The 23,145-nt window shown below is 43.4% G+C and overlaps 2 long non-coding RNA genes across 2 annotated transcripts; one reads left to right on the forward strand and one right to left on the reverse strand.

The window, feature by feature from the left end:
* Positions 1–1,520: 1,520 nt before the first annotated feature.
* Positions 1,521–4,053, reverse strand: LOC124665796. The gene is made up of 4 exons (XR_006990686.1): positions 3,848–4,053; positions 3,586–3,694; positions 2,159–2,352; positions 1,521–1,681 (listed from the first exon to the last, which is right to left on the reverse strand). It is a non-coding gene; the product is annotated as an uncharacterized LOC124665796 (long non-coding RNA).
* Positions 4,054–20,588: 16,535 nt separating this feature from the next.
* LOC124666977 lies at positions 20,589–23,145 on the forward strand. The gene is made up of 3 exons (XR_006991097.1): positions 20,589–20,620; positions 21,751–22,375; positions 23,007–23,145. It is a non-coding gene; the product is annotated as an uncharacterized LOC124666977 (long non-coding RNA).

A 23,145-nucleotide genomic window follows, 5' to 3' on the forward strand; every position in this document is an offset into this window, starting at 1 on the left:
TATGCAAAAGGAAACTTTATTTTGCAAGAATAGGACAGAGAGAGAGAGCTCACAGGAGCAGCTGTTTGGGGAGGTGGCCATCAACATCAGCATGAGCTAGAAAATGTGGGTGGTGGCAACATCAACTCTGATAGTTACAAGAGCTTCATGACGACAGAGGAGAAGAAGGTGTTGGACTAGCAGGCATACTGCTCCGAGAACTTGTGCATTATCTTCACCGATTTGTCTGACACATCCATTCGTTTGGCTGCTCAAGAAAGAATAAAATAGAATCAATATAACATTTGGTTTAAAGATTTCTAGTCCATTTCATGGACGGTTTAGTGTTTGGTATGCTAAATAATAGCTGAACTTTGTATTGAGTACCCCAACAGAGTTAGCCGCAATACATACGAAGACGCCAAGAATAAATGGATCAACAACCAACATAATTTTAGTTCAACAATTCATTTATTATGTGAAAAAGCATACCCAGAGAATGCTACCAATATTAGCATAATACCGTTTCAAGATTTTTACATAGCTAGTGTGTTCAAAAGTTTTAGCTATTATTCTACATTTGGATATTAGGAGTGTGCACAGAACATGAACAACTAGAGTTGTAATTTTGCTCCCAAGAAATAAACAAAAAAGATCTGGGTGTACACCAAATGTCAATATGTAATCTTTTCAGCAGAAGAATCGGTGCAGGTAGCCCAACCAGTAGCAAATATTCCACTGAGAGATAACAACTTAACAAGGTCCTCCATATTTTCTTTAAGATCAAAAGTCAAAGAAGCAGGTCCTAAATCTACCGGAGGTATGGCTAGTAACCAATCTGCCTAGAGTCTATCGGAGGCATGGCTAGTAGACAGATAACAAGGTCAAGATTTCCTCAAATTACAGCTAGCACTAACCAATCTGTAAATGCTGCTACCATTACAGAAAATGAATCGACAAATTCATTCGAGGCATCTAATTAAGATGATCAAGACAAAGCATCGGGAGTCTAAAACAGCGCATGCTTATTAGATTAGATGGAGAATGACAACTACTACTACATTTACACAAGTAAAGAATAGTGAGAACCTTGCGATGGTATTTATGGGTAAAAACATACCTATGTGCCAACCATGATAAACAAACTAGCTACCTCATGTGTGCATGTGATGGATCCATCACTTCATGATGATAACGTCCTTCTTAACATAAAAAATGCAGCAGCTCACTAAGACAGAAAATTAGCAGTTAGCTAACTCTTAGAAATTTTTGCCTCAACCTTTACCTTTTTTGGACATTCTACGGCACATCACAACAATCAAATAATCAAAAATATATAAGTGCACACAACCAAACATGGTAAAGGAACTAGATCACAATCCAGTTGCATCACAAGTCTAACCAACAAACAGAAAAGCAAGCCAAGAACAAAAGGAAACAGTCACAACTACACTATTACATCTTCCAGTTCCGGTATGGGTCGCACTTCCAGAACAAAAGGAAAAAAAGGGAGCAACAGAGAGATAAAGTGAGACCTTCCAGGGGACGCGGGGCTATAAGAGACATCCCAGTTGAAGAAGGCAGGGGCAGCAGGGCATAGTTGACGCCAGCAGCAGCAACTCGGCGACTTACTGCTACGTCTACGACGATGCCATCTCCACGTTTCACATGCTCATGCGCAGGCATCTCTGAAACCATCTGCCTTGACACATGGTAATGACACCAAGTTATTTTTTTGTGTCTAACATAGTAAGTAATAAATCTCACACACCATGTATGATTAACTTCCTGGAAAGTAATAAGCAAATGACAAGAATAAATTACCAAAACAGGTCTAAATTCCTATCTTAGTGGCAAAGTCATGTTTCTGTTCTAAACATTGTGAGTTGTGCCCGTTCAAATGGTGACCTTGTATTTGTACTATGTAAATTATAATTGGTGAAATACTGTTTTAGTGCTGATGTTAGCATATGATTGATTTCACTGTAAGCTGGTGTTTTTTATGAACAAACTCTACTGGAATTGCCAGAAAAGTATCTTGTTCTGATATTGAAAGTACATTTCAGACATGTCAATGCAATTTGTCACAGTGAAGAATTTCTATATAATTTTCCATGACACTGTTGAAATCAAAGATTACACGTTATGCTGCAAGAAGAAATTTGATTGGGCTGATTACATGTTTCTCTTTGTCGACACTTCCCAATACTAAGATTGTTTGTATCCCATTGCTGAAAGGAATGTATGGTGATGAAACTTTCAAGCTGATAAGTCAAGTTGTCCCACAGAGCCTAATTTGGTACACGCTTCTTTGATTTATGCTTGACGAATTCCGGGCTGTTAAAGAAATCGCTGCCACTACATCATCTGAACCTACAGGTAAGAACATTAAATATATTAAGGATGACCTATAAAATTGTTTCATCTATACAACATCAATTAAGTAATAATGTTTTAATCGAGATTAAAGATGCAAGATGTTCTTCCAGCATTCATTTCCTTATTTTCCTTCTTCAAAATGCATTCTTAATGTTGGTGTTATTTCCGGGAACCTCCAGTGACATGTAACATTTAGAAAGTAGAGCAATTTAAGTAGTGCATCCCATTAAAAGAAACTATCCATAGGTATGCTCAGTTGCTTACCAAATTGTAAAAGACTAGTGAGCAAACCTGTGAAGCAAAGTTCTTCTCCCGGATTATGAGATAAGAGTGTTGCAAGTAATAAGCAAATTCCATCACCCGAATCTCCAAACATAACAAAAAATAAGAAAGGAAACGTGACAACAGTAAATACACCAGGATTTGCTTCTTGATACTTGGCTACCATGTACCCGACGTAAGGCAAAATTGGCGCTTACAAAACTTAAGATATTTGACACGAACCCAAGTAACACGAAGATCCCTTATTCATTTAAAACAAGCATTCCATGTTTGTTTAATTCAAAGGAAATGAACTAATATGATTCCAGGCACGTAGAAAAAAGCTGCAAAAAAATCTGCTATATTGTAAAACACATTCTAACGAAATACACAAACGTAAACACACAATTTCTAACAGAAAATACCAACGCTTCTTTGGTGAATATGCATAAGATTTTTTCAAGTGCTAAACGCGCTTACACAGAAAAATATATTTAAGGACGGAAAATACATGACCAAGAGAGATAACTTGCTTGGGAATTGGGACAAAAGGCTTTATTGTTATTGCCCAACAGAGACAACTAGCCCGAGGCATGTTTCTGAACAATAATCTAGTGGGGGCACATGGAGTTTTTCAAATCCACAAGAACAACAAAGATACTAAAAAAGTAGTATATCAACTATAGAATAACATTGTACTCCCGAGAACATACCCATAAGCATCAACAGCTCCCTGGAAGGCTGAAGTAAATTTGTTTGTCTAAAAAATATGTTGAAGGAGATTCTTTTGTGTTAAGAACTTGAAAAATTGAGCCCACTTGAGATTTACTCTCAAGTGTAGCACGCTAGAGCGCATCCTAAGCGTGCAAATATATGTTGTAAAATCATGCGACCCACACAGAGAAACCAGAGAATCCGGGTGGCAGGCACATAATTAGGCATTAGGCTGAGAGTAAATTTTATTACCTGACTAACTGCAAAAACTGGATTCCATCCCTCACCAACTAAGCATTTCTTTATCACGTCGGCACTCAACATGTTTAAAGTGTGGTAAATTGATTTTTCATGTCATTTTCTGGAAGATTTGAGCTCGAATTAATAAATTTATGACGGGAAAAAAATAATACTACTACCACATGCCACTAAAATAACAACCAAACTACATGCAACATTTTTAGATTAAAGAAAAATATCTCATCAAATGAAGGAACAAGCAGTAGAAGCTCACCACATGCTTCCAATGCACAAACTTCGATGCAATAGATTTAAGTATATTGTCACAATGAGCCAATCCCACGTCAATTGATGCCTTCAACTCCTTTATCTTTCCAGATACCTATCCAATACAAATGAGCTAACATGATCGAAATAGGCAAGAAGACCATACTTGTACGAGGGATACAGGGAGAGATGCTATATAATTATGTCATACAAATCAATGTTGAATACCAGGTCATGAATGCCTCCGCTGGTTGTGGCTCAGTCGCACGGACAACCGGCGTGCTTGGAGCGGCATGGAGCTGCAGTTTACGGAACACGAACGTGCGCTCTTCTTTGCCTCTACCACGATGACCCTAGGCGACGGACGCACCGCCAGGTTTTGGGACGATCGCTGGATCGACGGCCGCTCCATACGGGAGATTGCACCAGCGCTATACGCTTGCATACCCAAGCGCCGGCGCCAGGCTAGGTCGGTGGCTGATGGGCTGCGAGACAACTCCTGGGCAAGGGACATCCACGGCGTCGTCGGGGTCCAGGAGATTGGCGAATATCTGCAGCTATGGCTAAGGGTTACAGGAACCATTCTTAGCGATGAACCCGATCGCTTGCTTTGGAAGTGGACTGCGAGCGGCGAGTACACCGCGAGCTCTGCCTACAAGGCCACGTTCCATGGCTCGACGCCATCGCCCTCCTGGAAGCACACTTGGAAGTTCTGGGCACCACCCAGGGTGAAATTTTTCACCTGGCTCGCCCTTCAGGACCGGTGTTGGACCGCGGCGCGGCTGGCAAGACGGGGGCTGCAGCACCACCCAAGGTGTTTGCTTTGTGATCAAGACCCGGAGGACATGCGACACCTACTCATCGACTGTCCCTTCTCCAAGCAAACTTGGTATGAGACGTTGTCGTGGCTGCGGATGACGTGCAGAATTCCTAGCAACAACGACGCCACGCTAACCAATTGGCTCGACGAAGCTTTGCAAGCAACCCCGAAGCCGCTGCGCAAGGGACTGGGAACCGCTGCCCTACTGATACCCTGGATGATATGGAAACATAGAAACGAATGTGTCTTCGATAGGGCACAACCATGTATCCAGCGGCTGATGGCCAAGATCAAGGAGGAAGCTACCCTATGGGCCAGAGCTGGCGCCCTTGGGCTTAGAGTTGTGCTCCCTCCAGATTGGGATGTACACTAGGATATCTTTAGTCCATGCAACCTGTCTCCTAGGAGACCTGTAAACAAACTTCTACCTTTTCAATGAAATGAAACGCAAAGGTCTTTTGCGTTTTCTCGAAAAATGTTGAATACCAAGGAAAAAATCGTTAATTTTCCACAAGTCGAGTGATTCAAAAGAGCGGTACATAACTCCAGTGTTAGTAATTTTGCATTGTTAAAATACAAGAATGGAAAAAAGCTCCATTTTTAATGAAATAAACATGATACAACCACCTAACAAGAGTATTATGTACACTAAAGATGCATACGCAAATACATGAGATTGCGAGGATCCCGATGTGCATGATGATCTTACTTACACATGGGATACAGGGAGAAATGAAAAATTATGAATGAATCACCAATTTTAAAACGTTGTACCAACAAGTATACATGACCAGTTTCCATTGATTTGGACAGAAGGAATTGAATACAAAAAGGACTAAATCACCGCCATCCATGTATGCATCAATTATGCATGATATCGAATCAATGAGAAAAAGGAGACCTTTGCTCGGTTCTAGCTAGTAACTCCCTAAGCAAGACTTGATCGGGACCAAAAAGTACCAACTAGTGGTGTTCATAACAAATAGTAGCAAACTTAGACCAACAACACAAAACCAGTCGATCACAGTGGCTTACGCTTACCATAAATAGTAGCATAAGAACCTCTAACAACTAAGCCTAGATGTAAATATAACCACAATATCATAGAGCTCATATAGAGGAAAAAAGAAAAGAAACCAAAAATCTACCTAAACCTCAGAGACAAAAAGAGGCTATTTGAAAAGTTTCCCATGCTTGGTATTCTTTAGCCATATAATTACCAAGATTCAGCTACAGAAATACACAAGCTAACTTCCAAATAGTAAAATAAAACATTAAGATGTTTAAACAAAACTTGGGAGAAAAGTCGGTATGGTGACTAGCTGAATTACTGTCTTGGAAAGGCAAGTAATTTCAGAAAAAGGAAAAAAATTGCCATAGTAGTAGTAATACCTACAAATTGTTACATGTGGTGCTACTGCTGCCTATAACAGCAGTGCTACTAGTATTGGGCAAAAGATAGAATATTTTTCAAATGAAATAAAGTTGTAACCAATATAAGAAAAGGGCAGTTGATATATTTGAATAAATGAATAGATCACACAATGCAAACTCTGAAACATCAGTACCAACAATTTAAAAGAAAAAATTCCAAAAAAATTAGGCAAAAAGAATTGAATAGAAAGAAGTCACAAGGCATCAAGTATGCATGATATTGATCAATGAGAAACACAAGAGCTAACTATTGCTTGCTCGGTTGCCAGCAAGTAATGGCAGCGTACCTACCTAAAGTGAACATTTCAAGCCTGGAGAATTTCAATGAAAGCATGACAACATTGATCTGTGGGTGGGCGGATGTTGATCTGTGGGTGGCATGCTTGGAGAATTTTCAACACTATTCAGCTGCAACAAAATGCACGCTGCCAGGATTCCCGAACCTGCCCAGTGACCTGCACCCAAATGATTTGTGGGTGGGCGGATGTCAATCTCGACCTGCTTCAGCTCCTCGCGCTACTGCAGCAGCTGGTGCAGGACATCCTCCCTGAGGCCACTGCTCCCGTCAATTAACAATCAGCTATAGGAAAAAACTTTTTTTTTGTTATTAATATGCAGCTCAAGGCATTAATTAGGATGATAATTAGCTGGTTCCCTATAAATAAATGATAGTACTCGTAATAAATATAAATAAATGGGTGTGTGTCGTGAAACTTCTCCTATATATGCAATTCTATTGGCATGACAACACTCACGTGGAAGGATGTTGCCGCTGCGGTCGACCAAATTCTGATCGTTGTGGTTGTGCGCAAAAGCCTGGTGTGGTGGCGCTATGATGAACATGACCTGAGGCTGGTAGCTCGCTTCCAGCGACACGCATGCCTGAGACACGTATGAATCGGATCAGAAAGGAAAACAAGACTGAGAGTACTAGCGCATGCTCAAGGGATTCCCATTTTTCATTTTAAACATGTATTATGTTCTCACCATAAAATAAAACTCAACCAATGTCGCCTTGACTCGGTAAAAAATCAAGACTAACTATTCAATTCCATTAAAACTGTCCAGGATTTCAAGTGATTTGCCACCTTACTGCAGGTATTTCTTCTGACAAAACAACATTTGGCTTAAAGCATGAGTGTAAGTTTCTTCCATGAAGCATACGACCCATACGTATAGAATAGTATCTGCTCAGGCATTTCTCCGATTGATCATTAGAAGGGTATGAGAATCTCCATGTAGATGCATGCCACAAAGTGTTTACATGACTTGTGCCAGAAAGTAGGACAGGACTTGAGGAACTGAGGGATACCTGATCATGCAACCATGCATGGTTCCTCTCTGAGGATCATGGGTGACATTTTACAGATCCTCTATCAACTCTTGAATGTGAACTTGAGCAGAGACGAGGCTAGCATACTTGGTCACCTCAGGCCAATCCTAGGAGGCCACAAGCCCACAACCTACAGGCGCTTCAGTTCACCTGATAGATACAAGGCACCGTATCCATGAGCATTCACTCTGAGCCTCTAGTATATTAGTGCAGAAACAGTTACGATTGAAAATTTAGATACCATTAGAACGAGCCATTATTATCAGTAAGTATTCCGATGAGCAGTTCGAGCTCCTTCTGTTGCAGTCCGACTATGGTCATCGCATCGTGGAACCTAGCTTTCAGAGCTCACTCCACCTGGCCGGACACACGTATATAGCCGGTAGAACAGGCTCTAGAGATAAGTCCTACAGTTGATAGTAATGTTGTTACTGTTGTGGATAAAAGGAAAGAAAATTTCATGTACAATGTGCAAAAGGCATCTCGGGGATACTTGCCATTCCTGAGGCATAATTCGGTAGCCACACTATCTTGCATGTTTCGGGCGAAGTTACTAGCAGAGTTGTGATTCACCATTTGTAGATACTCAAATAGTTTATTTTTTGCATAAGCATCTGAACTTGCGTTCTTGCACATAGCTCCAACAGTGATGTAATATAAATAAATGTAATATATACTTGAAGTTATGCCGTGCTCCCGATCATGTGGGCCTTGGCATGTCTGATCTCTTATCAAACTCTAGTTGAAGACTCTTGGAGTATCTTTGCCCCTCTACTACTTTCACGGACCTAAATAAAGTCTCATTATAGCACATGTCAAAAACAGTTGCAGATCTTCACTACATAAACGAAAATGGGACATATTTTAGTACTAGTATAACTCCATGGGGTGATAATTCGGACGCTTCTGATTGCCGACTTCCAGACAGGGGAAGTATGTATGCTGGATAGCAAAGCCATATGTCTCCTGGAAGTATTGGACAACAGACTTCACTGTGCCCCCTTGATCGACAAGAAAACTGTTGCAAAAGAACATCATTTTTTAAGGAAAATAAGATCGTAAACCCTATGATTATAAATCAATATGAATGAAAAATAAAAGGAAAGTTACAGTAGTTCATGATGAACAGTACCATACACATTTCAGAATGACTTCTGCAGATGAATTCTTTGATGAAAATTGTTGAAGCATGATCAAACTTTATCACGACATAATATAGAGGCAATAGAACTGATCAAACACTACTGAAGTATGATCAAATCCTAAGATTTAAGAGGCGAGACATAAACTTTTCATACGGTTCTGGACATAAAAATTCCCAATATTTCGTCAAACGTACAAGAAAGTCTAGTAGCTGCATCATTATTACAAGATAGAAGACGTAGACAACAAAACGGTGGTCCAAATCTGAAATTTTGAATCTTAACAACAATATTGCAATCCTACAACACATCTAGGACACCTCCTGAACCTACAGCCGGCGACACTCGGCATCCAATTGTAAAACAGCGCAACGTCCTGCAAGATCGGTTATTTCTACAACCCTGCAGCGTCTTGCAAGATCGGTTCGTGCTGCAACACTACACAACATTTCAAATACGAGGGGCGAGAGAGGGCTCACCAGCTAGGCCATGTTTCCTGCGGGCGAGCACGCTGGAGGGGACGAACGGGGCGAATCCGAGGGGATGTTGCTGGGGTGGAGGAGCCGCCTCCCCGAGGACGCGATGCGAGGAGGGCACCGCATCTTCCGGCGGACAACGGCGGCAGGGACTTGACGTCGTCGTGACGCACGCGCGCGAGGATCTGCGTGTGGATAAGATGCTATGGTTTGCTATTGGAGGCATGTGTGGATGCGGTGCTAGTGAGGGAATCAACCGGAGGAGGAGCCGGAGGAGCGGCGGTCGGAGGGGATACAGACGGAGCGGCGGCGAGTGGCCCTCAACCCAACGCGGCGCTAGCAGAGAGAACGAGAATGGAGGGAGTCGGGCGTTGGGTAATTTTCTCGCGTGATTTTGTGTTCCTTTCCGTTTCTTTTTTGCTTGCGCGTGATTTTGTGTTCCTTTCCGTTTCTTTTTTGCTTGCCTGCATTGGGTGATTTGCTTGCGTGATCTGCTGGATACGGGTATCAAGGAGGCTGTTTATTCACCCCAAGCGACGCCCTCTTTCGCGCAATGCATTTATTTTAGTCCAAATTTTCTGCGAGTTTTCCTTAATTAATGCATTGGTTATTACGGTATCAGCAGACCAGATTAAGATTTCCGGAGACTAGGCACAATAAATATAGCATGACTAAAACGAAGAAGAAACGGGATTGGTTCTTACCTAACGGCATCAGCAGACTAGATTTCCGGAGACTAGGCACAATGAAAGTATCATAATTAGTGCTATATTGGCAAAAATATGATGTGGTTCACCAGTGTGCCCTCCTAAGAGCATGTCTAACAGGCCTCGTATAACCCGTCCACCCCGTAAAATTCCGGCGGGATACAGGGCAGGCGCGATATGGGCCGTCTAGCAGGCCCCGTATTCGGGCCGGCCCGTTTCGGCGGAATACGGGCCCCAGGAAATCGGCCCCGTCGCCCCCTACTTATACTGGGCGCAGGTGCGAGTGAGGGGCCCCTCACTCACAACCCTAGCTCCGCCGTGCGCCGCCGCCTCCGTAGTTAGCTCCGGCGAGCAATTCCTCACTCCCCCGCGCCGCATTCCACCCCAGCTCCGGCATGGACGCCCGCCGCTGCAGTACCGCCTCGCCGGCGAGCGGATCGAAGCGATCCCGCTCGCCGGACACCGTTGAGGAGGCGTGGTGGCGCCAGTGCAAGAGATCCGCCGCCGGGAGCCGCCGTGCGGCGTGCCGGTACGCCGGCGCGCTGTACGTGCCAGATTCGCTCCGGGAGTTCGCCGCGGGTGGGCAGTGGTACCGACAAGACCCGCCGCTCAAGCCGATGAGCGGCGGAGCCTTCGAGAAGTGGCTCGCCGACTGGGAGCGTGACCGCGCGTCGAAGGCGGCATGGGCGGCGAGCATCGGCAGCACCAGCGGCGGAGGAAACGGAGGAGATCCGCGAGCCGGCGAGGAGGAAGCGGAGGCGGCAGAAGAGGAGGCGGCCTTCCGGCGTGCGGTGGCCGAATCCGAGAAGGATGCCGCCGAGAAGGCTCGGGCGGAGGCAGAGGAGGAGGAGGCGGCCATCGCCGCCGTCCGGGAGTTCGAGGCGCGGGAGGCGCAGGAGGAGGTGGCCTCCATCGCGTTCATCCCATTCGTCATCCTTGACGAATAGATGTAGGATAGATGTAGGTATGATCGCAATGTATGTATGATCCGTATTATGATCAATGAAGATGAACTTCCCGGGGTTTTAATTTTTGAAAATACGGGGCGAAATACGGGGTCTGCTAGACGGAATGGCTCTTCCGTTAGCAATTTTTCGATACGGGACGAAATGCGAGCGTTATACGGGGCATAGGAATACGGGGCTGTTAGACATGCTCTAACCATTCAATTACAGGTTGGTTCTCCACTGTGCAACATATTCAACCCACCCTTAGGCACATGCATTTTCCTATCTACCAAATACACGTACTCTTCCATTCTTCACGCATACGTTCATGAGCTCCTACATTTTCATCACGAATCAACTAGTGTTTGTGAATCTTCGCCTCTTCACATATTATTGGTTTCCCATTTTACACCAAACTTTATAGTCTACACCATCTGTTCCAAAATAAATATTATAAATTTATCTAGATTCACATGTATCTAGATATATTTTAGTTCCCTACATTTAGTTTTTATCCCATGTAACTTTAATGTTTATTTGCATTGCTATAGGTCATATGAACATGATTTGGGAGCTTGACGCGGCACCCTGCCACACTTTTAAACCAATATTTTAAGCCTCATGCAAGTGGAAATGGGTTTCTGATCCTTCCTTGCCCGGTTTCAGGATTTTGTGAGCCTGATGTTGTCTACCCCTAACAATCCATTCGAAAGAGTTTATACCATGTGACTTCAATCTTTATATGTATTAATCTATGTCATAAGAACATGATCAACCCAGAAAGAGCTCAATTTCTCGCAAGAGTTTATTTGTGGCCCCGATGTGCAAGTTCCCTTCCATAAGTGCAAAACCTTCATCTGAGATAGTCATGTTGGTGAAGCAAGTGTCACTTCACATTTATGTATTGTTTTCCATTTTATACTATTATTTAAAACCCCATGCAATTGAGAAGGGTTTGCGACGCTTCCTCACATGGTTTCACGCAAAACCCAAATATGTTCTCTGCCGTCTACCCCCAACCATTCCTTCGAAATACACGATCACACACAACTTTAATAATTATTTGTATTATTACATGTCATAGGAACATGATCAAACCCAAAAGATTTCAACTTCTCGTAAGAGTTGGATCGGTTGCCCCGATGTACAAGTTTCACATAAGTGCAAAACTTTCATGCAGGATAGTCATGTTTGTGTAGCATGGTGTCTCTTCACATATGTTTACTGGTTTTTACACTTTGCGCCAAACTTTATACTTTTATTTAAAACCCATTCAAACGAGAAGGGTTTTCGACTCTTCCAAACACGGTTTCACATAAAACCTGAATTTTTGGGCCCGACATCATGTACCCCTAGCAACCCAAAAGAGGTTATCCCATGCGAATTTAATAATTATTTGTATTCCTATAGGTCATACGGACATGACCCGTCCAGAAAGTACCCTAGTTCTCGCTATAGCTAGATCAACTGATGTGCAAGTTTTAGTATATAAATGTGGAACCTTCATGCGAAATATTCCTATTTATAAAGCAAGTTCTACTTTACATATGGTTATTTATTTTTTTCCACTCTAAACCGTAATTTTATACTATTATTGTAAACCACGTGCAAGTGGGGAATGGTTCCGACCCTTATAGGCACGACATTATGCAAAACCCCGATGTCATCTACACCCTAGCAGTCCTTTGAAAAAGGTGATCCCATGTGACTTTGATCCTTATTTGTATTACTATAGGTGATATGAACATGAGCAACCTAAAAAGAGCCTAAGTTCTCCCAACTGTTGGGTCGGTGGCTCAGACGAGAAAGTTTAGCACTTTAAGAAAAGAACCTTATCCCGGGATATTATTATTAACAATCTCATCCCATGCAAGTGGGGATGGGTTTGTGGCCCTCCCCTCGCGCGGTTTTAGGAAAAATACGAATCTGTTGGCACGAGGCCGTCTACCGGCGAACAATTCTTTATAGAAGTCAACCGGCCTCGTATTCACGTGATGAAATACGAGAATATGTGACGATTATTTCCAAAAAAAAAGTTAGTACCTCGACGGAATCCCCCGTCACATCTAGGATATTCATCTGGATCCGATGCCTCTTATCGAGAATATTACATTTTCACCCACAATGGTTTATGGAATCATAATTAGTGATTTTGTATCCCTAGCGTGAGACTTTCTGAAAACCTAGCACTCTCATAGTTCATACCGCCATCATCTCACCCCCATTCCGACGAACCAAGACCATTCAACTCAAACACTCACACGACCAGAACAACCTCAACGTCGTGAATCCATTCAGACAAGCAATTACTTGATTCATCAGATACAACTTCACAAATATCTACGTGTACCAGAGCTCGGTTGAAGATTCTTTGCTTAAGTTCATCGCACTCACTAAGAACATTGTGATTGTGCTGATTTATTTAATTGATTAATCAACTCTTTCATTAGATTTTTACCATTCATTATTTATCTTAAAATAATTGGATAGCAAACTTTTCCGTAAGTGAGCTAGCTAGTTTGACATGCACGTTCGAGCAAACTAGATAGGTAGTTTTAATCAAAAGCAGCAACTTGGGAGTGGCGCGCATGCTTGGTTAGAAAGTGTTCGGTTCATGGCACCTACCTCCTCTATATATTCCATCTAACTTCTAAAAAAGTTTGTTTTCTTTCTACCGATTAGTCATATTGACCATACATTGTCCAGTCTATGCCAAGTGGCGTTGTCATGGTAATACCTCGATCGATACCGCCTACCCCAATGCGTAGTTCATCCATTATCTACGTCATCCAGACACGATGTCGCGCCCAACCATCCCGGTCCCTTGCATATTATAAGGGCATCTCCAACGGGGCGATGCAAAACAGACGTCTAAATTATCTGCGCGCGTTTGCATCGATTGAAATGGTCGAAACTGACCGCGCGTCTGTTTGCGTCGGGGGCTGCCTCCTAGCGGCACGCCACAATTTCTTTTTGGTTCGCATTGTTTAAAAAGAAAAATATAAACATAATTTGCATAGTGATAAAAGGAAAATGTAAAATATAAAAACTAAAAGCCCTAGCCTACCTCTCGTTGTCGTCGAGCACGACGAAGTACGGTACCTGCCACAACCACTTGGCAACCGGCGGAACGTACGCCGGTGCCGCATGGTGGTGGAGGTGGAGGTGGAGGAGCCCACGGGTTAAACAACGGGGGTGGTGGAGGTGGCGGCGGGTGCGGCGGGTGCGGGGCGGAGTTCTGCAGCGCTTGCTATAGGGCTTGTTCCTCCGTGAGGCCATGCGGCATGAATTGGGTGGCGTACCGGGGCAGCAGCGGCAGCATCGATCGGTCCACCTGTGAGACGAGGACACCGAGCCTCTCGATCTCCTCATCGGTGATGGTCAGTGACATGGGCATACCCTTCGGGTACCCATTATTAGTATACCTGGCTCGGCCCAATATGGAGAAGACCCAATATGGAGAAGGCCCAACAAGGCAACCCGAAGAAGTAATCGACTAGGACTCTTGTAAAACCCTAGGCTGGTTGCATATATAAAGCTAGCCAGGGCACCCGAAATAGGGAGGCCAACAGATAGACAGAATATAGACAACATAGCTCCGCCTATGGCGGCACCATGTAAACATATTATGCTCATATACTTGGATTGCTAGCAGCACGTAGGGATCCTCCACCGAGGGGACCCGAAGCCGGGTACGTCGTGTGCCTAATCTCGTCCCCGGAATCTCCATCGTCGCTCTTCCCGAAAACCCTAGTCTACAATACGTAGGCATTGCCGAGGTGATCCCTCGTCAATTGGCGCCGTCTGTGGGAATCGCGGCGACTGGATTTTGTCATCCGGGCGGGATCCGTCAACTTTATCATCAACAACGTACGGATTGCATCTGGCTTTCAGTTCATCATCATCAATCGGCTGGTTTTCGTCGGTATAGCTTATCACGGATGCTCATGGCCGCGCGGCAGCGTGCTACGAGTCCAGGCTCAGAATCAGAAAGTACTACACGTGGAGGATTTGCTACACGAAACAAATCGTGTTGGCCCAGACTAGTAAAGACCGGATCGGAACCTTCCTAACACTACAAGAAAGCTGATGGATTTTTTCTACTCAATCTCATCTCCTTTGTTTCTCCCTAAAGTACCACTTCAATTATTATTGTGTCACTTCTAATGTCTTACGTGTTGTCTCTTCCTACGTACCTGACGAGTATGTTCATAAAAGTGGAATTAGAGGTCATCGGGTGCTCACCAGTGCGTACCAGCCAGCGCGTTTGCGTCGTGAATTCGTAATCCGACAAAAATAACCAGGTGCTATATTTCCAGTTAACTATTCTTTGCAATTTATTTCAGCCAAATATTTTTTTCGGCTCGTGCTGTTATTTGTCCGCAGATTTTTTCGCGCTCCAGTACAACCTCGGATCGGAACAAGCTCCGATTACTTCGCCATGTGCAGTGGCATGCTCGGGGGCTCGCCTGCCGTAAACCTGACAACGCGCACCCGCCTCGCCCGAGGACTCACCCGCCGCGAACTCGACGATTCTCTCCTCCATGCCGACTACTTCCACCGTGTTGAATATTTTCGGCTAAACGCCGCATGACTCTGCTACATCGGATGCGTCCGCTTCGTCGACTCTATCTGCCAGACGACTTGCTTCCACGTTGACTCCGTCACATCCAATAACAAAGCTAAGTGTCCTTTTTCTTCCAAGAGTTGATTATTTATTTGCTTCCACTACACCCGACACTCTGGGAGGTGCCATTACATCGTTACCGCAAATACAATCAATTACTACTGGAACTATTTTCTTCGGCTTGGTGGATTTATTTTCTTCGCCTCTGGATATATCTCCTTCGGCTCAGTGGATTTATTTTCGGCTTAGTGAAATTACCTTCTTCGGGACAATGGATTCATCTTCTTCAGCTTATTGGATTTTTCTTCATCGGATTCATCTTATAAGATTCATCTATATAGATATTACTGGTTTACTCTTATAAAACATTACCCGAGGCGTTTCGGGTCAGTGGATTTATCATCGAGGATTATTACTGGATTTATTTTCTTCGGCGGATTCATCTTCTATGGTTATTACTGGATTCTTCGACTCAATGGATTCATCCTCTATATGGATCCATATTATATTATTGTCAATGGTTTCGTTTCTTCGATGGATTCATCTCCTACGGTTATTACTGGATTTATTTTCTTCGGAATCAATGGATTTATCCTCTATGATATCAGCGGAATCATCTTCTATGGTTATTACTGGATTCTTCGGGTCAATGGATTCATCCTTTATGATATCGACGGATTTATCTTCAATATATACTCTATATTTAATGGCGTAATCTTCAATATGGATTCATCTCAAATACTTCATCTGGGATTCATCTTCATATATTATTGTCTATGACTTCATCTTAAATGGCGTTACCTTATATGACGTCGTAACTCCGTCAACTTCTTTCGACATCATGGCTAAACACTCGGGGGCTCGATCATGACTTCGCCTCGAGTAACAACTGTGACACGGCGTCTAAGTAACAATCATGACATCACCTCAGCAGTGCTCGGGGGCTCGGCTATTTCTTCATCAACAATTTGGCGGCATCCATTATTTGCTATTTGGTGGTTTCTACTTTGGTTAGATTTCTTATCTACACTCGAAAACTACATCATGCATCGACTTCATCGTGTCCAAAAAGCTAAGTGTTCTTTCATTTTGCACAAAGTTGATTATCGTTTACTTTTGTCGCACCCGACGCTCGGGGGCTGCGCGACATATATTCACTTTACATATCATCGAATCCGAGCATCTAACACCGCATGCGAAAAAGAGAGTCAAAGAAAAGATAGAAAAAGTTTGTTCATTTGTGCAGGAGAAAGCAAATTTCAAAGTATATAAAAGAGAACCCGACGAAATCTTCTTCAGGGAGGAACCCGACGAAATCAAAAGAGTATCCGACGAAATTGTATTCAGGGAGGAACCCGACGAATTCAAAAGAGCACCCGACGAAATCTTCTTCAGGGAGGAACCCGACGAAATCAAAAGAGTATCCGACGAAATTGTATTCAGGGAGGAACCCGACGAATTCAAAAGAGCACCCGACGAAATCTTCTTCAGGGAGGAACCCGACGAATTCAAAAGAGTACCCGACGGAATCTTGAGAGAACCCGACGAAATTTTATTCATGGAGGTCTCGACAAATTATCTTCATGGAGGTCCCGAAGAATTATGTTCAAGGAGGTCTCGACAAATTATCTTCATGGAGGTCCTGAAAAATTATCTCCAAGGAGGTGCCGAAGAATTATCCTCAAGGAGGTGCCGAAGAATTATACTCAAGGAGGTGCCGAAGAATTATCCTCAAGGAGGTGCCGAAGAATTATACTCAAGGAGGTGCCGAAGAAATTGTCCTCAAAGAGGACCCGAAGAATTGTCCTCAAGGAGGACCCGAAGAAATTTTCCTGAGGGAGGAACTCGACGAAATTATCATTTAAAAAAAAAAAAAGAGGAGTAGAAAAAAAAAGGGGAGAAAAAGAAAAAGAGGATGGACAAATCTTTGGGTCCATTGACTCGTCATTTGTTCTGAGCAAGAGCATCGGCGATGTGCTTAACGACAATATAGAAGCACCAATATATTCGGCTGTCTCATCAAGCCCGAGAGAAAAATATAGAAGAACCCGCAAAATGGGTCATTGCATTAGCCGAACAAGGCACTCGACAATATATTCTCAGAACGCCAAAGTTGCGATCAATTTCTGAATGCCGCAAATTTGCGAAGGTAAGACCCTGCATCCGTTCTGCCGGGCGTGGCATCGCCGAAGACTGCGCTCTGCTACTTTTATCCGTATCAACAGATACGAAGAGAAATCCTAACGGACGCGTTAGGTACCCGATAAATATGACTGGGACTCGACAGAATGGTAAGACCTTAAGCGGCACCTGTCGAAGTTTACACCAGTATCCCAGTATCCCGAGATCATGTCCAGGGACGTGATCTTGAAGTAGGTTTTTGCGGATTGCCACAAAAACTAGGCTGGTTGCATATATAAAGCTAGCCAGGGCACCCGAAATAGGGAGGCCAACAGATAGACAGAATATAGACAACATAGCTCCGCCTATGGCGGCACCATGTAAACATATTATGCTCATATACTGGATTGCTAGCAGCACGTAGGGATCCTCCACCGAGGGGACCCGAAGCTGGGTACGTCGTGTGCCTAATCTCGTCCCCGGAATCTCCATTGTCGCTCTTCCCGAAAACCCTAGTCTACAATACGTAGGCATTGCCGAGGTGATCCCTCGTCAGTCAGCGAGAAGTCGAACTTTCGGCCCTCCACCATGGCCGCCTGCCAGTTGTGGAAGACGAGGCGATGAAGTTGTCGCTGTCGTCATTGGCCTCCTTGTTCTGGTAGGTCAGCGCGCACGTGCCGTCTTCGTAGTCGTTGTCCTCTGGAGGTGTTAGTTGGAGAAATAAGACGAGGATCCGAATGCCAGACTCATATACATTAGATCCTACAAGGGAGAGAAAGAAAGTAGAATATTTGCTATTTGACTCTCGTTTGTGAGGAATATATATACAGGTGATTAGCTTTTATGGAATGATTATGTTAAATGAGGAGACACGTATAGCTGAATCAAACCAAGTGAAGTCTGACCTACCCACGCATGTAATTGCCACGGTCGTGTCGATCAGGATCCACGTATAGCTATACAAATGGACTTGCACCAAATCTACACTACTTAAAAAGGAGGAACATGTTCCCTATTCTACCACCATCCCACTACGACCAACTTTTCGTCGTCCTCATCGATCCTCGGCTCAACCACACGCGCCTAAGTGGGCCAGGCCCACCAGATGTAACCGCTGTTCCAACCAAACCAATCCATCTTCTCTCCCATCTCACACCCCAACGCCGCCGCCACCACACCAATGTCCCAAGAGGGCTTCAATTGTTGGGGCGCCCGAACCAGGACCTTGCCGTCCTGCTCCGCCGCGACGAGAAGTTCTGGTCGCCGAATACCTAGCCGCCCTCCCTCACGCCCGGCGCCCTTCAGCCCCTCCAGAATAACCCTGATGACAAGGGCGACTGCCGCATCTCCTCTGCCGGCCACTGAGTTCACCTCGACGATGAGACCGAGCGCTCAGGTTCGACGCTGCCGATCCTGTTGTCCAACTACCAGGAGTACCGCCGCCTCCAGTTCGACTTCGTTGTCGACGACCGCCTCCCATCTCCATCCCGACTCCTGCGTAAGTCCCCATCCACTGATCCACCTGCCTCCTTGCCAATTCCCTTGCATCCCGACCTCATCGTTGAACCCTAGCACAAGGCCTGCAGCCGCCGCCCTTCTCGTGTCCCCGGCTCCCCGCCCCAGCCACCCTCCCTCAGTCGTCTGAGCGGATCGCTGAGCGGAGCGCCTCTTCACATCCGGATGACCTCCATCTCGACGTTCGGCCTCCTCAAAGTTCGGTCCTTCTCCAGCAAAAGCTCCGCCCCGAGCAACCCCAAGTGGACGACCTCCTCCTTCTAGAGATCCATCCCCGATCTTGGCCAGTCTGATCCTCACTAAGGGATGCCGCGATGGAGCTGCGCTCCAATTATAGTATCAGCAACAGGTAATTCCCGATGGAGATGACGATATTGATTTTTGTTGTTGTTTCATACGTGCAGCTTAATGCCTCTTTGTGCTAGGAATAATTTATATCAGCCAGAACTACGTAAGTTGATTAAATCTAAAAGTTCTACTTCAGTTGAGAATTTTGTTGGCCTGAGATCTGAATCGTATTTGGCCTTTCAATGACACTATTTGGTACTTTTGGTGTAATCGCTGAAGTCAAATGCTTACTGTACATGATACGGTGGGTACTTTGTCTTCTGAATTACTATTTTAAGAAATTACCCCAGCCTTAGTATTACATAAAGAATGCGAGTAATCTTGAGTACGGTAGGGCATCTACAATGAAGATGCTTAGCACAGACGCTAGGGTCATAATCCTGGCAGTTATGGCATAATCCTCGCTGATCTTGGGAATGCTGATTGTGTCGCTGCTTAACCATTCGCCGGGCGCTCCCTTTTTTTATCCGCACGCAACGATTCAAACCAGCCGTAGAAAAATCCATACATAAAACAATCGCTCTTTACGGCCTCAATTAGCCCCTACTGTTGGAAAGCCATCGCCTTAGCTAATAATCAGATTTAGCATCCTTTATTTTTATTTTCCAGAACGCCTAACCAAGCGCCCTACATGTCCTAATAGGGATGAGGTAATTTCTTACCTTCATATATTGTTCTTGCACATGCTTGTTTACCTCTGCATAAAGCGTTACTGGTTCAACATCTTCATGTTCAAATCATAAGTCAAACATATTTGATACCAAGGATGAAATTAGTCTGAACAACAACTTCAGGAACCTGGTATAATGGTATGACAATAGGGAAACGGTGTAGTGGCACCCCCAGGAGTATAATACAATGTGATTCTACATCTAAGCGTAACCAGTTTATGGATGGTCATTTCTTACTTCGGAGCTTTTGTAGTTGACCTGATCTGTTACATGCACATCACCAAATATGTGGAGTTGTGATTTGCCTCAGATAAGAGAAAGATAAGAGAAAGGTGTAGAAAGTCTCTTCTGAGATTAAATTTACGTCAGCCATCTACATGTGATTGTTCATTGCAGAACCAATACTTTGAAATGGTTCTTATTTGCATATCCTTTAACTCTTCTAATTCACATTGCTTGGTTGATTGCAGAGTGATCATTCTTCAGTTTGCTGCCCCGCGCATGGATTGAGATCCTCCTACCCATTGTCTCCCCAGCGCTAGGGCATGTACATCTTTATGTTCTACATGTCCAAGTCGTCTAAGAGGAACCAGGTTATTCTAAGTTTAGGATGGACGCTACAATGGCAATCACAAGCAGGTTCTTCTTCCCTTGTGACCATTTTATTCATGTCTGGTTGTTGTTCCTGTACATTAAAGAAGATTGCATGTGAGCTTATTTGTGCACTTTTTTTATTTTGTGTAGACAAGGTGTTTGATGGAGGTGCTAGGTTAAAATAATATGAAATATGTATTCAGCACTCAAAACAATTATCTGAAACCAACAAATCTGGCTCACTTGCGGTTAGTTCGTGAGGTCGAAGCCAGCGGAGGAATGTATCTGCATGTGGTTCTCGTGAATAAATGGGCTATACCTATGATGCGATGAGGAGTTATGGCATTGGGTTGGCTGCGCACAAACATACACAAGTTGCTGATATGATTATGGAAAGACCAAATTTCTTCTACTGTCCCTTTCTGACAATATTTTTGTTCTACTGTCCTAAAGACAACAAGAATTACTAATTCAAGATTCCCAGATGCTTTGAATTCGGACTTGTTGCATAGTTGTTCTGATGTCCGAATAAAATGTATTTGTAATGCATGTTAGAGTTATAAGTAAAAAAAGGTTACGATTTTTTATCTGATCAGGTTTGAAGATTAAGAACATGAAATTTAAGCTGTAGAAATATAACTCGAGGTAATTTTATCTCCATGATCCTCCTATGATCTTGATGTGATTGATTTGGTTTTTGGTTTCAGGGCTACAGAGGATGCAATTTATTCATTCATGATCTGGTAGTACAAGCAATTTGCACGAGTCAACTGCATATTAATATCAATGATATATCTCCTTTGCACTGAAATTCATGATATTCAGATTTTATCTATCGATTATTGTTGAAATTACATAAGTTTTTTTACTCAAATTAGTAGTAAATAATTATGTCAACTTACAATCAGGATCCTAGACATGTGCGAAAATATACATTGCATTTTGTTCCTGTAGCATGTATATTCAGAGCATCCATAGTTGATTGGCAGAATGTGCTCTCATTCCATGCATATTCCTAAACTCCTAATTATTTTTACGCATTAGTTGCACTTGTAATTTTATCATTTTGATTATCCACTTTCATCAGTCTGACTCTATATAAAATAAAAACCTCACTCATTTTACTAGAAAAGGTCTCCTAGGTAATCCACTTCACCTCAATGATTATTTTTCAGAAATTGATCCCAAAGTGCGACAGGAGGCCTGGCGCTCTCTAGACTTCCCCACCGAAGCCATCACTGCTGATGCCTTCATTGGAGATGACCATCTTGAAGCTCCTCCTAGCGATAGAGTCTAGCATCCTGGCCGGCGTTGTAGCGTGGCGTCCCCCACACCCGTGGTGTTCGGTGGTGGGACTACGAGGCGCAACTATGAGAGCTGAGCACCAGCCCTGGCCCAAAGCCATTCTTCTCCTATTTCCCATCTCAAGAGTGATCTGACTTGATTAGTACTTCAGCTTCGAATACAGACATGGCTCAGTTCAGTTGCAGCTATGTATGCATTACTTGCAAGATCATAGGTGGAGGTTACTGAAAGAACAAAGAAACGATTGTTCTACTTATTCAGGCCTTGACCTTGGAGAGTCCCAAGACGACCTCGGATGCCACTGGCAGTCAGACATCACTGGCTGTTTGGAACATTCCACTTTACAATGCTAATGGAGATGCATCTGAAACGACATACATTTTTTATGAGATCATTCCTAAGAATATATGGATGCACCTTCAAATCGGGAGAATTTGCTTCAAAAGATACAAGAGTTTTGTCCTGAATTGTGTGACTAATTTACATGAGCTTCAGGTACGTAGTGATTATTTTCTATTTACCTTTTTCTTGTTATCTTGTGCTGGCTAGCTAGGTTTCATTTTGTTTCAATTAAAACATGCTCGTAGTCATAGTACTATTCAGAAGCTTGAAAAAGCATTAATGATGGTTTGTTCAAGTGTTCCAATATTAATATATTAAGAATCACAACAAAACTAACAATAACATGGTTAGTAGATTTTTAGGCCTTCTGTGTGCATGTATATTAAGTGATCAGTGGAGCATTGCCATGTAAAAGTATACCACATTTTTCTTGATGTGGATTTGTTGCAAACAAACAGGAAAGACTGCCTTTTGCTACTGAGGGACCAAGCTCTTAAATTCTCCCCATTTAAGCAAGCATTAAACTGCAATCCATCATGTACCAGACCATCAAAAATTTGTAAAGAAAAAAGACATGAAGGGAGGAATGGTTGAGAATTTGCACGTTCATCTGCCGTGTTGTTTTTCTTTGTGTATTTCTATTTTTTCAAGTTATCATATGGAATACTTTCTTCAAAATAAAGATTGATGTAGGGGTTAATGTGAAATCTTCGTTCATGTTTGCACACAAATTATATCATCTGCAATAAATATATCTTTGTTTGTTGTTCTTTATACTTGGCAGGTAGTTTCGTTGGATAGATTCTAGGGAAGAATAATGGTGAAGCCAGCTTTGTATCTATAGGGGTACGAGAGGAATCCGCAAGTAATCAAGGTTAGCTTGGACTACAAGTGGGGAAAGAAGGATTAGTTTTCTTGGAAAA

The sequence above is a fragment of the Lolium rigidum genome, chromosome 6 (genome assembly GCF_022539505.1).
Source record: "Lolium rigidum isolate FL_2022 chromosome 6, APGP_CSIRO_Lrig_0.1, whole genome shotgun sequence".
Taxonomy (NCBI): domain Eukaryota; kingdom Viridiplantae; phylum Streptophyta; class Magnoliopsida; order Poales; family Poaceae; genus Lolium; species Lolium rigidum.